Genomic DNA, 13,997 nt, shown 5'->3' on the forward strand with positions numbered 1-13,997 from the left:
TATTAGATAGTGAAGTATTGATGGCTGACACACAGTGAGCGAGTGAAGAGAAAGATTGAATGACTGGGGGAAGGGGGGGGGGGGGGGGGTGAGTGGAGGAGGTGAAGAAGAAAAGAAAGTGGTTGTCTATTCTTTATAACAGTCGGGGGCTCATTTCTGTCACGTTGAGGCTTGTCGGGGCAGCAGCAGCAGCAGCAGCAGCAGCAGTACAGATGAGCAGTCATCATAAAGTAGCCCTGTGTCTGTGTGCCATTAGCCAACCGCAACTGCTAAGCAGCACTTACCCGAAGCTGCCTGTGTGACCTGCCTCCTCTCCTCCCCCAGCGCTGCGCTACACCACACCACACCAGGCGAGAGCTTCCTCTCACTTTCTCCCCTCTCCTCTCCTCTCCTCACTTAGTTTGATTCTCTTCTGGGTCTGTCTGAATACTTTCTTACCACCCCCATTTATATAATGTCACACTTATAATGCCACGCTCGTCTTCTCTTCCTCCCTCTACCCCCCCCGTCCTCCACCACCCTTTGCCAACCGCTCGCAATCCACAATCCTTCATTCTCTTTCTTGTCCTCACTTCATCTCTCCCTTTTCTATTTCATGAGGCTTATCAGCGGTGTGCAAACACAGCGCTTCTTGAAAGGTGTAGCAGCGTTTGCTGATGGAAAATAACTATAGTTTGTTTTTCCTCACAACTTTCAGACGCAGCCACACAACTCAAAAACACAATCTGACTTCAGAGTCTCTCTCCGGTGTCGACAAACAATGCAAAAATGCAAAAGTCATTTGCCCCTTTTTCAAATCCATTTAGTTGTTATAATGAGTTGTCTCTTATCACTCCTTCAATAGCTCAGTCAGTCGGTTTGCGGGTGCAAAATGTGTCCCATTAAATGAAAAAATAAAGTAATTATACAAACAAAGGCAGCGTTCGTTCGGTGGGATGTTGTGGCGACCACAGGTGAAACTATATGAATGTGCGTTGTCACTTTAACTACGGGGGAGCCTGTCAGAACGGCTGCGGGTGTACTGCAGTTGGCAGTGCAGTGTCCAGGCGCACCTTTATTACTGCTGCCTGCTTTATTAGCTGCCACAGAGCAGGAGGACCAGTGAGATAATTGACTGGAGATGGGAGTGGAAGAGACGCGTGGTGACTAACCTGTCTGCCTGTGCTATTGGCAGGGAGGGACCATGCTGCCGCCCAGGCCGGCCTATTAGCACCTAGGCTCCACACGGAGGACATGACAAGAACAGACCTCGTACAGGACGTGCAGGACAGCCCCACACTGATGCACCATAGCTGCTGCATGCACCATGATGCCAGCCAGCCAGCCAGGCAGGGCTCTCAGCTTGGGCTTCTGAGCGCTGCTCTTAAGCACTGTTGCCAGCATTCTGTCCAAATTGCTCTGTATTATCTCTCATTCCCCCTTGGCCCATCCTTGTTCCTTGGTTCCTGTCATTTTCAGTTTTAATTGGGCTCAAGATTCAGCAGTGCGTGAACATTTCTCAGAGAGAGAGAGAGAGAGAGAGAGAGAGAGAGAGAGAGAGAGAGAGAGAGAGAGAGAGAGAGAGAGAGAGAGAGAGAGAGAGAGAGAGAGAGAGAGAGAGAGAGACTTAAAAACACTGTTTATTTAAACTTTTGCTGTTTGAGTGAAGCGCATGCTAAGAGGGCATATGTGTGAGAGGTGTGGATGTGCATTAGAGCATATGGTGTGCGTGCATGGTGGCTGTTTGTTTTGTGTGTGTGTGTGTGTGTGTGTGTGTGTGTGCGCGCGCCATCTGTCACCTAGTAACGGTTTGGCTGACTTGTAGTTGATGTTGCTTCTAAGATTTCCCTGTAGATAATGTTAACATGTGATTCGTATGGGCGTAGGTTAGGAGTCCAGGTGGGACTAATCGCAACAAGATCCTTATATTACCAGTGGATGATAAGCAGTAGGGTAAAGTATTGTTTTGCTTCAGCTTCAGGCTGAAAAATATAAATGTAATAATAATAATAATAATAATACATTTGCACCGGTATAAATGTCAAAATCTTGGCAGTTGCATTATTTCTGCCTTCTGTCTCAGTCGTTTTTGTATCGGGCACGTGGGAGAGAGGATAATTTCAGATCATCAGATTCAGTAGGTGTATTATTTGGACATTCCTATTGTGATAAATGGACATGTGTGCTGTAATTGTGGGTTTATTTATTGTTGGGAGGGCCGTGCAGTGAGGCCAGATGATACATTTTCATCATCGTGTTTACATTCTTCTAGCAGTGGGAGCAATTTTCTGGCTGTGGAGGAGCGCCGCAGGTAAATGAACACTAAGGAAATACACTTCTGTGTCATTTGTCAATGTGGAACAACCCTTTGTGGAAGTCACAGCTTTCACCAGCAGCCATTTTGCACTGGCCATTCTGCCTCTGCCCCAGTAGGAAGGCAATGTCATTGAAATGGGGAGGCAGATGACACAGCCCATAATTCTGCGCAGTGGAAAATCCACTATCACAGTAATCAAGTAATTGTTGCCATCAAGACTGTGCTGTTGGTTTAGTCTGTGGGCCATCATAATCATATAGCAGCGATAGATAAAGTAAAGTCGTAAAAATGAAAGTCTTGTGGCAACAGCATCTGTCTGACAAGTGTGGACAGCTTCCCCATCTCATTGACCATCTGGGAAAACACACCCAGCTCGTCTACGAGGCTCCCACTCGAGATCGGGGAGACAGAGGGCTCTAGTGAAAATGGCTTAATAACGACAATTAAATTGAAGGCACTGTCAGTGCTGGATCTGTCTCTCACAAATCAGTCTTTTATCTCGATGGCATTCTCTACCCACGACTAGAACTGTGGTCTGAACGAATAGGAGTCACCGACTCAGATATTGATAAAATGTAAAATCTCAGTTTTTGTCTTAGTTAGCTGAGTTACAGCACTATTTTGTGTTTGTAATGAAACTGAATTTTTTTTCATTGCTGGTACAAATTATTTTGTAATACTAGACAAATCCCTGTGGGAGATTTTTTTTTCTTGCTCCCCGTCTACATGGAGGTGGTCGGGAATCGGGATTCAATGTGTTGCTCAAGGGCACTTCACCAGGGCAGACGCTTGCTGACATGTGGCTGAAGGACGTCACATCTGCCTACTCATTACAGCAACTGCTTCAAAATGTTGTATTCCTCCAATGAGAGCTTCAGTTTCCTTGTGGTTTGCAGGCACTTTTATTGAGGAAATCAATTATGCACAGTCTGATTTTATTTGTAAAAGCAGAGGGGATGTACTGCAAGTAATTTACAGTATATAATGCACTTTTGTCCATTTAAATACAAATTTTTTGTTCCCTTTTAGAAGCGGCATTGGTATTGAAAGATTCTACAAACAATATCCAGCCTTAGCTATTCGGAGATGAAAGCTTTCTCCAGTTCTGTATAAATGCGCACACACACACACACACACACACACACACACACACACACACACACACACACACACACACACACACACACACACACACACACACACACACACACACACACACACATTTGTCAAGCCAATTACACTAGCAGTTAGGCTGGGAGGCTCTTTGACTGTCAGGTGGGAGATTAGCAGCTGGGTTGGAAAGACACTTTGGACACGTTGGACAGACGCTGCCCCGCCCCTCCACATCACCACCTAGGGGCTGTCTCAGTTGGTGCCACGGAGTGCGTTCACATGCACACAATAATCAGATAACTGAGAATAATCAGGTAACTAGCAATAATCTGATTTCCGTGTTGACATGCACTTTAGTAAATAGCGGGAACTCACCTCAAAGTCTGTGAGTGGACATTAAGGTTGAGCCACGCACATGATTCAGCAGAAAGCTAGGTGTGTTTATCGGATTTCTCATAAACCAATAACGGCCTTTATCCAATAAAAGATGCCGTTTACATGACCACTTGATAATCAGGTAACCCTAGAAATCCGATAATGAACGGTTTATTAGTGTGCGCATGTAAACGCACTCATTGAGGCCAATGCAGAAATGCAAAAAACCGCAGTTCCTCGAATGGCCACTTGAGACTGGCTCCAAAAGGGAGTCAATCTCCTTTCATCCCCATGTTAAGATGCCCAAGTTTACAGCGAAAATACACACATTTATAGCCTGGTTCAAAAAAAAGTTTGAACGGTTCACATAGCAGGTGGCTCTGTGGGAAACCCTTCGGGCTCGCGCGAGCTGCACAAGAACCAAGATGGCAGCGGCCAAAAGGCCAAAGTACAGGCTTCCAAACGGGACAAACAATGGGTGACGTCACACTCTGTCCATCTCTTTCCACAGTTTATGGTCGCCATCTCTTTCACTAACCACAAAACTGCTGTGTATGTATGTGTGTGTGCACGCACGGCCCACGTCTGCTTTTAATAGCCTCCTCTGTTGTGCCTATGGGACATGTTTGTGTACACACTATATCTCTTGTCTGTGGCACTGTTTGTTTGTGCTGTTGCATTGAGTTTGGCTGGGAGGACACACAGCTGTATTGGATGTCTGGGTATGTATGTGTTGTGTCCTTGTGCTGAATACTGGCAAGCCTTCCAGTATGGAGCAGGGATCAGATGTATGCCAATATCACCACCAGACAGTCTAGCCTGACAGGGGGGCTGGTCTGGGAGGGTAGGTAGGACCAGAGTCATGTATATAGAAGAGTCGTGACATCTCCATTCACTCCAATGGACCAGATGTTTTACCCTCAAGAGTTCCCAGAAGTAAAGTTCTGGATTAAGCAGCGCTGTCGAGTTGCAGCAAAATGGACAGTTTGTGATGTACTTTGAAAGGGTTAGACATTTAAAGAATCAAATTGTATATTATCAGCTTTATTTTAGCATTCAAACGTAGTGCGAGACCCCTTCCTGGCTATTCATCATTGGCTACTGAGTCACGCATTTTGGACCTCCGCTGACGCCACTCTCTTACTAGATTGCTCTGGGTAGGACTGCAGGAGAAGACACAGCTGAGAGAGAGAGAGAGAGAGGGGGGAGTGCAAGAGAGACATGCTAAGAGGGGCAGAGGGAGAGTCGGGGGAGAGAGGCGGGTGAAATAGGGATAAATAGACAAAGGGCCAGGGAGATTGAAAGAAATGGGGGAGTAAGGCAATCCATGCCTGGCAGAGGGAAGTAAGAGGGAGGGAGAGGGAGGCCTACAGATGAGTCTTTGTACTGAAGGAAAACACAGACTTGCCTGTTTTCTGACCTTGCATGTCCGACACCTGTTGTTGTTGTTGTCGTTGTAAGTTGTGGAGCACCTACGCTACACCAGCGCACCGTTTAACGTGCACGCCTTGTAATGTTTGCTCCCTGAAATCCCATTCAGTCACGCTCCATTTTGCGGCAGCACCAGTGAGAAGTCGATCGTTATCTCTATTGGAAGTGAGCCAAAGAAGATCAATTTAGACATACACAGAACTTCATTTTGGATTTCAATGGAGGTCCCCCATGAGCGGGGGGGGGGGGGGGGATAAAATAGTCTGCATGTCTGTTCAACTGGCCCAAATTGTGTGCCCTCAACTGTGACTACAATTGACGGCAGCTCTCCAGCAAAGTCATATGAAGGTTGTATAGGGAGTTGCCTTGAAGGAACACTGTATAGCCTGCCACTTCTCTCTGCTGTCAGCTTGGAGAAAAGAAACATACTTATCACTGAAGAAGGTACCACACTGTGTGTGTGTGTGTGTGTGCGTGTGTGTGTGTATTCATGTGGACGTTGTTTGAATTTATTGCTGTCACTGTCCATGTTTCCAGCACATTATATTTAGCCGTGCTATCAGAGAGGCCTTCTGGTGCAGTTGAGGAGGTTAAACCACAGTGACACACACTCCTCCCCTTCTCTCTCCCGTTCTAATAGGCTGTCCATTCTTTCCAGATCCCGTCCTTTATCTGCCCTAAACCTTGCTCTTCTCTCTGTCTTTCTGCCTGGAACTGTTCAGTAACAGACCTACTGTACATCTCAGATTAGCCTGTGAATATGCTCTCCTCTGCCCTCTTCCCTGTCTGACGCCTTGCTGCTATCCTGCCTTCTCATCTGTTCAATGCGTGTTTGTTTACAGTTTCTGCCCCCTCTCGTCCTCCTGTTTTTTCTGCCCCCATCCTGCATCCTTCCTCCCTCTGTCTGGCCGTCTACCTCTCTCCTCAGGGGGTCCAGCAGTAACGGGCCCTCTGTCTCTGCAGTGCCAGGCACAGACAGGAAGAGGAAGTGAGCATAGAGCCGAGTGCCTGGTGTGTGACGCGACAACGCCCCACCACATGGCAGCTGGACTCTGGCCCTCTGAAGGCATACTGTATAGTAGTAGCCGGGGTGGGAATCACTAGAGAGCCCACGATACGATATTATCATGATACTTATGTCACAATACAATATTATTGCGATTTTAAAAACATTGCGATATATATTGTGATTTATTACCTTTTCTCAACTACAAATTTTGTCCCCAAAGGAAAAAACATTGTCAAAATCTTGTTTTATCTAGTAAGATAAAATTTCCAGTCTGTTCACCTCACTTCACTCAATTTTATTGCAGCAAAATGGGATTGTCACGCAGACAGACTGACCAACACTGTCATAAAAACCTGTCATAAATGTTGCGTGCGCCTGAAACTTAATATAATAAAATATCGCTACTTGTGATATTTGGCCTCGTGTGTCACGATGAGGTATCGATCCCCCCCCCCCCCCACCATAGCATAGCAATATGAACCCAGACAAAATGAGAGGGAGCAGCAGTGAACGTCAGTGCTAGTGTTGTATTTAACAGTGTGCAGTAAATATAGAGAATTGCTGATGAGTCGATATGTCTGTGTTTCTTTGTGTTTTTGTGCACTTTGTGTCAATAGGTAAGTGTGCAGTTGGATAGAGTGGCCTTAGGGGAATGTGTTGGCTGTATCTCTGGCCTTGTGCACGTGCTTCCATCACCGTGGCTTCAGATCATACTCACACACAGACAGTGCAGCTTGTGATGATCCCACAAATGGACGGATGCTAATAGCCATAGCTAATCCACAGAGCGTCCGTAATCCCAGTCACAACTGACCTGCTCTTCTAGATCTGGATCAGGACCTGGCCATGCGCTGACTCTTTGTGTGAACTGTGAAAGTATTAACGTAATTTTATCTCTGCGTATGTCTGGGTGTGATGATTCTGTGTTTTCCTTCTGGCGTAAAGATGTCGTTTCTTAACATTGTATTCCATATGGGAGGACATAGGTTCATTGATTCAAGCTGTGCTGAGCTTTCGCGGTTAGCCTAAGTGTTTTCTTATTATGGGAATGATTTATTACTGCTGGATTTGCTCCTGTGGTTTGGTTGGTGTATTTTGTGTGCCTGGCGAGACGAGTGCGCCCCCACATGTGTGATACATTAGCAATAGTACGGTTACAGTGTTTGTGTTGTTCTGTTGGTGGTTGCTTGTACACATAGAGGAGGGATGGAAAGAAAAAAGGAAATTTGTAGTTCCGGTTTGTGTCAGTGATCGATGGAGGCGCTGCGTTACTGGAAGAGACAAACCACTTGTGTTGAAAGTGTGTTGGTGGTAAATGCATCGCGGTGCGTGCAGTGCACTGGTTCTGTGAGGTGCACACCAGGTTGTATTGTGTGGAGTCGTCGGGTTTATCTGATTGACTGTGTGTGTGTGTCTGTGTGTGCGTCTGTGTGCGTTGGTGGTTTTGTGTGTTTGCTGATGGTAGTACTGTGTGTGCACTGTATTACATTCTCTCAATCTATCCTGTGTCCTTTTCCCCGATGGGAGAGCTGAGCCTAAGCAGGAAGTGGTATCAGTGTGAGGGCTGTGTTTCCAAACCACCCTCCCTCCCTCCTCCCTCCTCTCCCCCGGTCCTTACTAATGGACAACAGGTCTCAAGAGAGAGGGAGGGGTGAGAAGGAGGCGAGTAGCAGAGAGTGAGGGGAGACGAGGCATAAGGACTGGTCATGAAAATAATTAAGAGAAGGGAAATCTCTATGCAAGACAATATGTAGAGAGAGCGAAAGAATACGAAGAGGAGGGAGGAAGTACGAGCTGCAGAATGCCTTATTTACATCATGCAGAGGGAGTGAGAGAGAGGAAACTAGACTAGGGGACCTGGTAGCCTATTGGACGGTGTGTGGTGTGTTTATTATACTTTTATACTCTTATACTTCTCTAACCATTCATGTTGCTCTGCACTGGGAGCGAAGGATTTCCGGGTTGAGTGACATCACAGCCGAGTTGTCCTGAGGCTCCACCGAGTTTGGCAGAGAAGATATGAGCACTGGTGACGTCACCGTCGGAGCTCATGATGCCCTTTGAACCGGCACATTCCCATTTCCCAGTTTTAAAGGAACGGCACATAACTCTAGTCTGAATACAAAACCGTCCCACTTCCTGCCTCATCCTAGCTAACTCTAGCTAGCTTGATGCTGCTACAGGAGGCAGCAGTAAAGCTGCTCCGTCCCACGTGTCGTTTTGCTGTCACGTTTCACCGTGCTGTGTAATGTTTTATTCAGTGAAAAAAGTAAGTGTGTGGAGGAGACTCCTGTCAGCTAGCCATCTGTAGCCTGCTGCCATTGAATGTACCTCCAGCTAAAAACCTTAAAAAGTTTGCCGGCCCCGAGCCTATGGGTGTGCCACGTGCCACGGCTGACCAGTGGTGGAGCTTCATCACTCACCCACTCACTCACGCAGTGATATTCGGCTTTCTAGAGCTGGCTGCTGTGCCGTCCAGCTAAAAGAAAGTGTTGCAACGGGGGCAGGGCAGCCTTATACTGTATCTCAGAGAATAGGGGAGAGAGAGAGAGTGTTCTTCCCTGCTGCCTCTCTGTCATCATCACCGCCATCACACCGCTTCATGACTATTTCATGACCTGTGGCTCTGACAACTCCCAGCCTTCCCGGGTAAACACACTGTACAGCCGCAGAGCATGCTGGGAAACCATGTCTGCAGGTTTCCTTGTTTATCTCTCCTGCTGTTTTATATATGATCTTTGTTGCCGTCAGCGTGAAATGTGTGAAGCAAGCAGCGCTGCGTGAAGGATGTCTCCTTTGGGATGCGTTTGAAGGGATTTGTAACATCTCTAGATAATGCTTCTCTTTCCCACTGTTCCTGCTTCATAGTCTTCTTCACACCATGTACTACAACAAGTATAATCACATTCACATTTCACATACCCCACTTAGATGTAAGCATATTATGCAAAAATACCTGACTACTAACATTCTCTGACGATGTTCACACTGCATTTACGAGCTCGCTAATATCCTCTTGACTTGTCTTTTCATCATGCCCCGTTGAGATCCAGCTTACAAGTATGGTTATCTACTACAGTAGAGACCTTTCATGTAGGCTAACATGGCAGAGTGATGGAGGTTATAGTGGAGGAAAACCCCAGGAGTACACATCACTGATAATGACTCACTTTAAACTCCTGCTTGATGTTCCCTGGCTAACTCTCCATAACCCTGTAATGAAAGGAATGCAGCCGCTTTGTGAAGGGTACGCGCGGTCGCTCCCCATGGGTGGTGCACACACCTCCCCCTCCCCCGCTGCCCTCTGAAGGGGTGGTGCACACCGCCTCCTCCCTCGCTGCCCTCTGAAGGGGTGGTGCACACCGCCTGCTGCCCTCTGAAGCGCGTGTTAGTGTGAACTTCACGCCCTGCCGCGCCAGCATTAGCTCCCGGCTGCACTCCAATACCCTACAGATGCACCCTATCCTCCTCTGCTTCTTCCGTCCTTGAGCCAATCGGTGACCTACAAAGGAGTGGTTTCGGTCGAGGCAACATTGCTGTGTTTTCAACCCTTCCAAAACAGGTAGAAAATGGTGAAGAGGCCTAGAGGAGAGTGGAGGAAAAGAAGCAAGACAGGGGAAATGGAGCAGTGGTAGAGTATTGGGACAGGCCCCGCTTGTAATGCTGTTTGCGGTTATCACTCCGGGAGAGAGTGATGTGCCTGGTCAGAGCTTGACCGTCGAGTCGGCCCGGCCTCACAACAACCCCACCCCTCCCCCCCCCTGCCCTGAGGGGAGTCCAACGTGCAGCTCACATGACCCAGGTCACTGACCCCTCTCTCCTTCCCCCCTTCTCCATTCTTCTCTGCACTCTCTCCCGCTCATGTCCACTTACCTCCCATCCTCTGTCTCCTCCTTCATGCCTTCCACCCCTTCCTGCTTCTCCACAACCACCTCCTCCTTCCTCCTCTCTCTCTTGCTCCTTTCCTGCTTGCCCCTCCTCTAGGTTTCAGGGTCAGTGGCAGATGCAACACAGGCCCTAACCTATGCCTGGAGACAGTATGCAGATGGACATGCGCACCAGGCCGCAGGCTGTACTGAGAGACTGGCTGCCTGACTGCTCCACAACCGGACTGATATAGAGAGGCAAAGTGGAATGTCACTTCCTGCTTCAGCACTGTACCAGAGATTTTCATCCACCATTTATTTTCCCATAGACATTTCGTAAAATGCTTATAAAAATAGTTGTACTTGTTCAAACCAAACGGTACAGATATATTTAGACACAGGAGAGATCGCATAACATTTCACTCGGACCAAAAGGTAAAAAAAAAACAAATGCGGGTTTAAAGAAAATATTTTTTCACCGTTTTTTTTAGTTTTGGTCTGAGACGAGTGAAATTTTCTATGGTCTCTCCCGATTCTAAATATAGCTGAACCATTTGGCTTGACCAAGTAAAACTATTTTTATAAGCATTTTACGAAATGTTTATGGGAAAATAAATTGCGTAAGGAAATCTCTGGCACAGTGCTGCTGAAGCAGGAAGTGACGTTCACTTTGCCTCTCTATACTGAGGCTGGTTGAGCAGTGCTGTCTTTTATTGGTCTGCAAAAAGAGCTTCCCTAAATGATTGTATATGAACTTCTGCGCTTATAGTCTGCCAGTGGACTGGCTGTTGAATTGCTCAGTTGTAGTGTCACATATATATTCTGTGGTTGTGTCACTTTGGCATGGGCAGGCCAGGCCAGGCAATCTCCCCAGGTATTTCATTCATTTCATTTTCATTTCCCTCCATTATGTGATGTTTCTATGTCCTGAAACGTTGCATCACTTGAATGCTGAGCTGTCTGTTTGTTTACTTCCTCTCAGTGACATGTCTCCTCGGTGACATGTCACTCTGACAGAGCGGAAAATAATGACAATTGGATTAGGACTATTTCGCCTGGCATTCCTTGCAGAAATACCACTGCTCTTAAATATTGTCTCTGACACGTACACACACACACACCTAACCTGTGCTCTTAAATATTTACTTTTGCTCCCACTGTCTAAAAACTGGGGGCACTTACAACATTTTGGGGGCACTTTAAAAAACTAGTAATTAGTGCATAAAGTTGCTAAAGCATAGTGTAAACAACAGCGCTGTTTGTGTGAGTGTGTTCTTCATCGTTGTCTTCTGGCAACCAGCCTGCAGGTGCTGAGTGTGTGTTAGAGATGGAAATTAAATGAATTGAATGGAAATAAAATTATCAAAAATATTGGGGGCAATATTTTTGCCCCTGGATCATGGTTTTTAGAGGCATTCTGAGATTTCTTGGGGGCATTTTTGTCCTTGCCCCTGGCTAAATCCCTACACTGATGTGTGCACACATACTGTACATACAGACATCCTCAAAAATAGCTAACTGTCAGGGGTAAGTGAAGCAGATGTTTGCTGCATATATAATGCATCTGTCAGAGTGTTAAGCCAGGCCCGCCTCCAGACCTATAGGGGATTTAAACCAGTCACACTCACAACTGGTCACAAACAAAGAGCGTTTCACTTCACATGACAGGGTATTACATGGGCTAAGATCTTAGTGGGTGCGTGTGTGCATGTTTACGTGTAAGCCCATGTGGATCATTTGTGCAATAGGCTCTAGAGCTGTCATACGTATCTCTTAATGTACAGTAACAGCATCTTCTCTTCTCATCACCTCAGGAGGCTGCTATTACAAGCACAACCGCTCACTCTGTTCAGGACACACTTCCCAGATCATAACCCCTTATATATATATATAATACCAAAGCACACCTTAATTTATTTTACCACATGCAATTTCATCAAATCAAATCTCTGTGACCTTATAGTCACAAAAGCTAGCAGCCTAGCACCGCATTGTGCAGTAATGAGAGATTTCTTTGAATTTGCTACAAGTTCACTCAATTTGCACATGAATACTTTTGCTGCAAAATTAGATAGCCACAAATTGAAGAGAGAGAGAGAGAAGGAGAGAGAGAGAAGGATATCAAGCCTGACAAAATGATTGATAGCGCAAATTTAAAACAATGCCTTTTTAAATGATATTTTAAAGGATAGTTGGTAACTTAAGTTGACAAAATGAACAAAGACAGAGAATGGATTTTAGATATTGATGATGGACTTCACTTTTTTTTTTTTAAAGGATAGTCTATGTGGACTTTTCTTCACGTGTAATCTTGCAAGCTTCACATCACATACTTTGCATACTGATGTCTTTGAAACAGATCAGTGGGAATTTGCACAGGAGGGGATGATGTAAAATATATGAAAGCATTTTTATTAGAGGTTTTTGAGAAGGATGGTGATTAGCAGATACTCAGACTAGTTGTATGTTCTGTTTAATCAGTGAACCGTATCCACTGGCAGCAGGTTGTGGTTCAATGTGTCTGACTGTCTGCTCTGTAATGTGAACACGACGAGGTCAGGGCAGAGGTGCACATTTAGCCCAGCCTGCTGACTCTAGCTGTAGAGATACCACACCTGCACTTCTTCTCATCTAGCCATAGTGTACCATTTCTCCAACTGGACGTGAGCATTGATCACAGGCTAACACACAGATGTTAGCCTCTCTCTCTCTCTCTCTCTCTCTCTCTCTCTCTCTCTCTCTCTCTCCCCAGACACACACACAAACAGACATATATACTTCCCAGTAGAGGGTCATGAAAAGAGAAGACCATGAATTAACCATGATTCCCAGGTTTTATAGCTATTCCACTGGTTCAACCTGCAGACTGACCCACACACACACACACACACACACACACACACACACACACACACACACACACACACACACACACACACACACATATTATTTAAGGGAATGGGTCTCTCTCTGAGCCCCTTGATACATTTTTCATGCATGTTTTCTATTACATCAAAACACGAGACATTCTTTTTGATATTGATTCCCTTTCTGCTGGTACTTGGTTCTGGACCTGGTACGGCGCTCAGCACTACTTGCCTCTCTAATGTCAATACAATTTGCTTTCTACAGCAACTCAGCTTTTGAAGGCTTTGCCATAACTGTCAGCTTTAAACCTCAATTAGTGGCACTCAGGATTTTCCAATGACAATGTATGCAGTAGTCGATACCTGGCAGGTGTGAGGGTGCATTCTAGTATCTGCAATGTATTCCACTGTAGTGAGTCTCTTACTTTTCTTTTTCTTTCCCTGCCCTCTGGCATAGTGCTACTTTGTACTTTGAAGTTCTTCTTTGCACATCTGACTGCAGATCTCTGTTGTCTGACAAACTTAATTCAGCAACTCACTCTCTCTCTCTCTCACACTCACACACACACACACACACACTCACTTTTAGATCTAGCCTGCCGATGTGATGATTTGTTTAGAGAGCCAGTCAACTGAGCCTGGATTAGAACAACTGTGTGTGGTTTCTTGACAGCACACCACCAAATTTCACATCTATTTACATGTGGTAAATTAGTGATGGTGTACATCAGCCAACTCCAATCCGTTTGCAGAGTGCTCAGCTGTAGTGAGAAACATAGGAAAACGTGTTTTTGATGGAGACGAGGCAGCCAACAGGCAATGCAGCCTTCTAAAATGCAGAAGCCTTTCCCTCGTCGGCCAATTAGTAACTTTAGCTGTGGAGCTCTTATCAGCTTTCATCTTCTTGTGTTTGTCTTTCAGTTTGGGTGCATGGGGCCTATGTGCTTGTTTTCATAAGTGTGTGGTGTTTTGTGTATGTGCATAGGCTATGTGTCTGTGTGTGCTCAAACATGTGTCTGTTTTCTGCGATAGCTAAAACC

At 45.9% G+C, this 13,997-nt stretch overlaps 1 protein-coding gene across 1 annotated transcript in view; it reads left to right on the forward strand.

Annotated features, from left to right (window-relative positions):
* The window catches only part of arhgap35a (Rho GTPase activating protein 35a), an 88,099-nt gene that overhangs the window by 35,839 nt on the left and 38,263 nt on the right, over positions 1-13,997 (forward strand). The gene's annotated exons all lie outside the window — the stretch shown is intronic.

Source organism: Poromitra crassiceps (assembly GCF_964638095.1).
Source record: "Poromitra crassiceps genome assembly, chromosome: 5".
Classification (NCBI taxonomy): Eukaryota; Metazoa; Chordata; class Actinopteri; order Beryciformes; family Melamphaidae; genus Poromitra; species Poromitra crassiceps.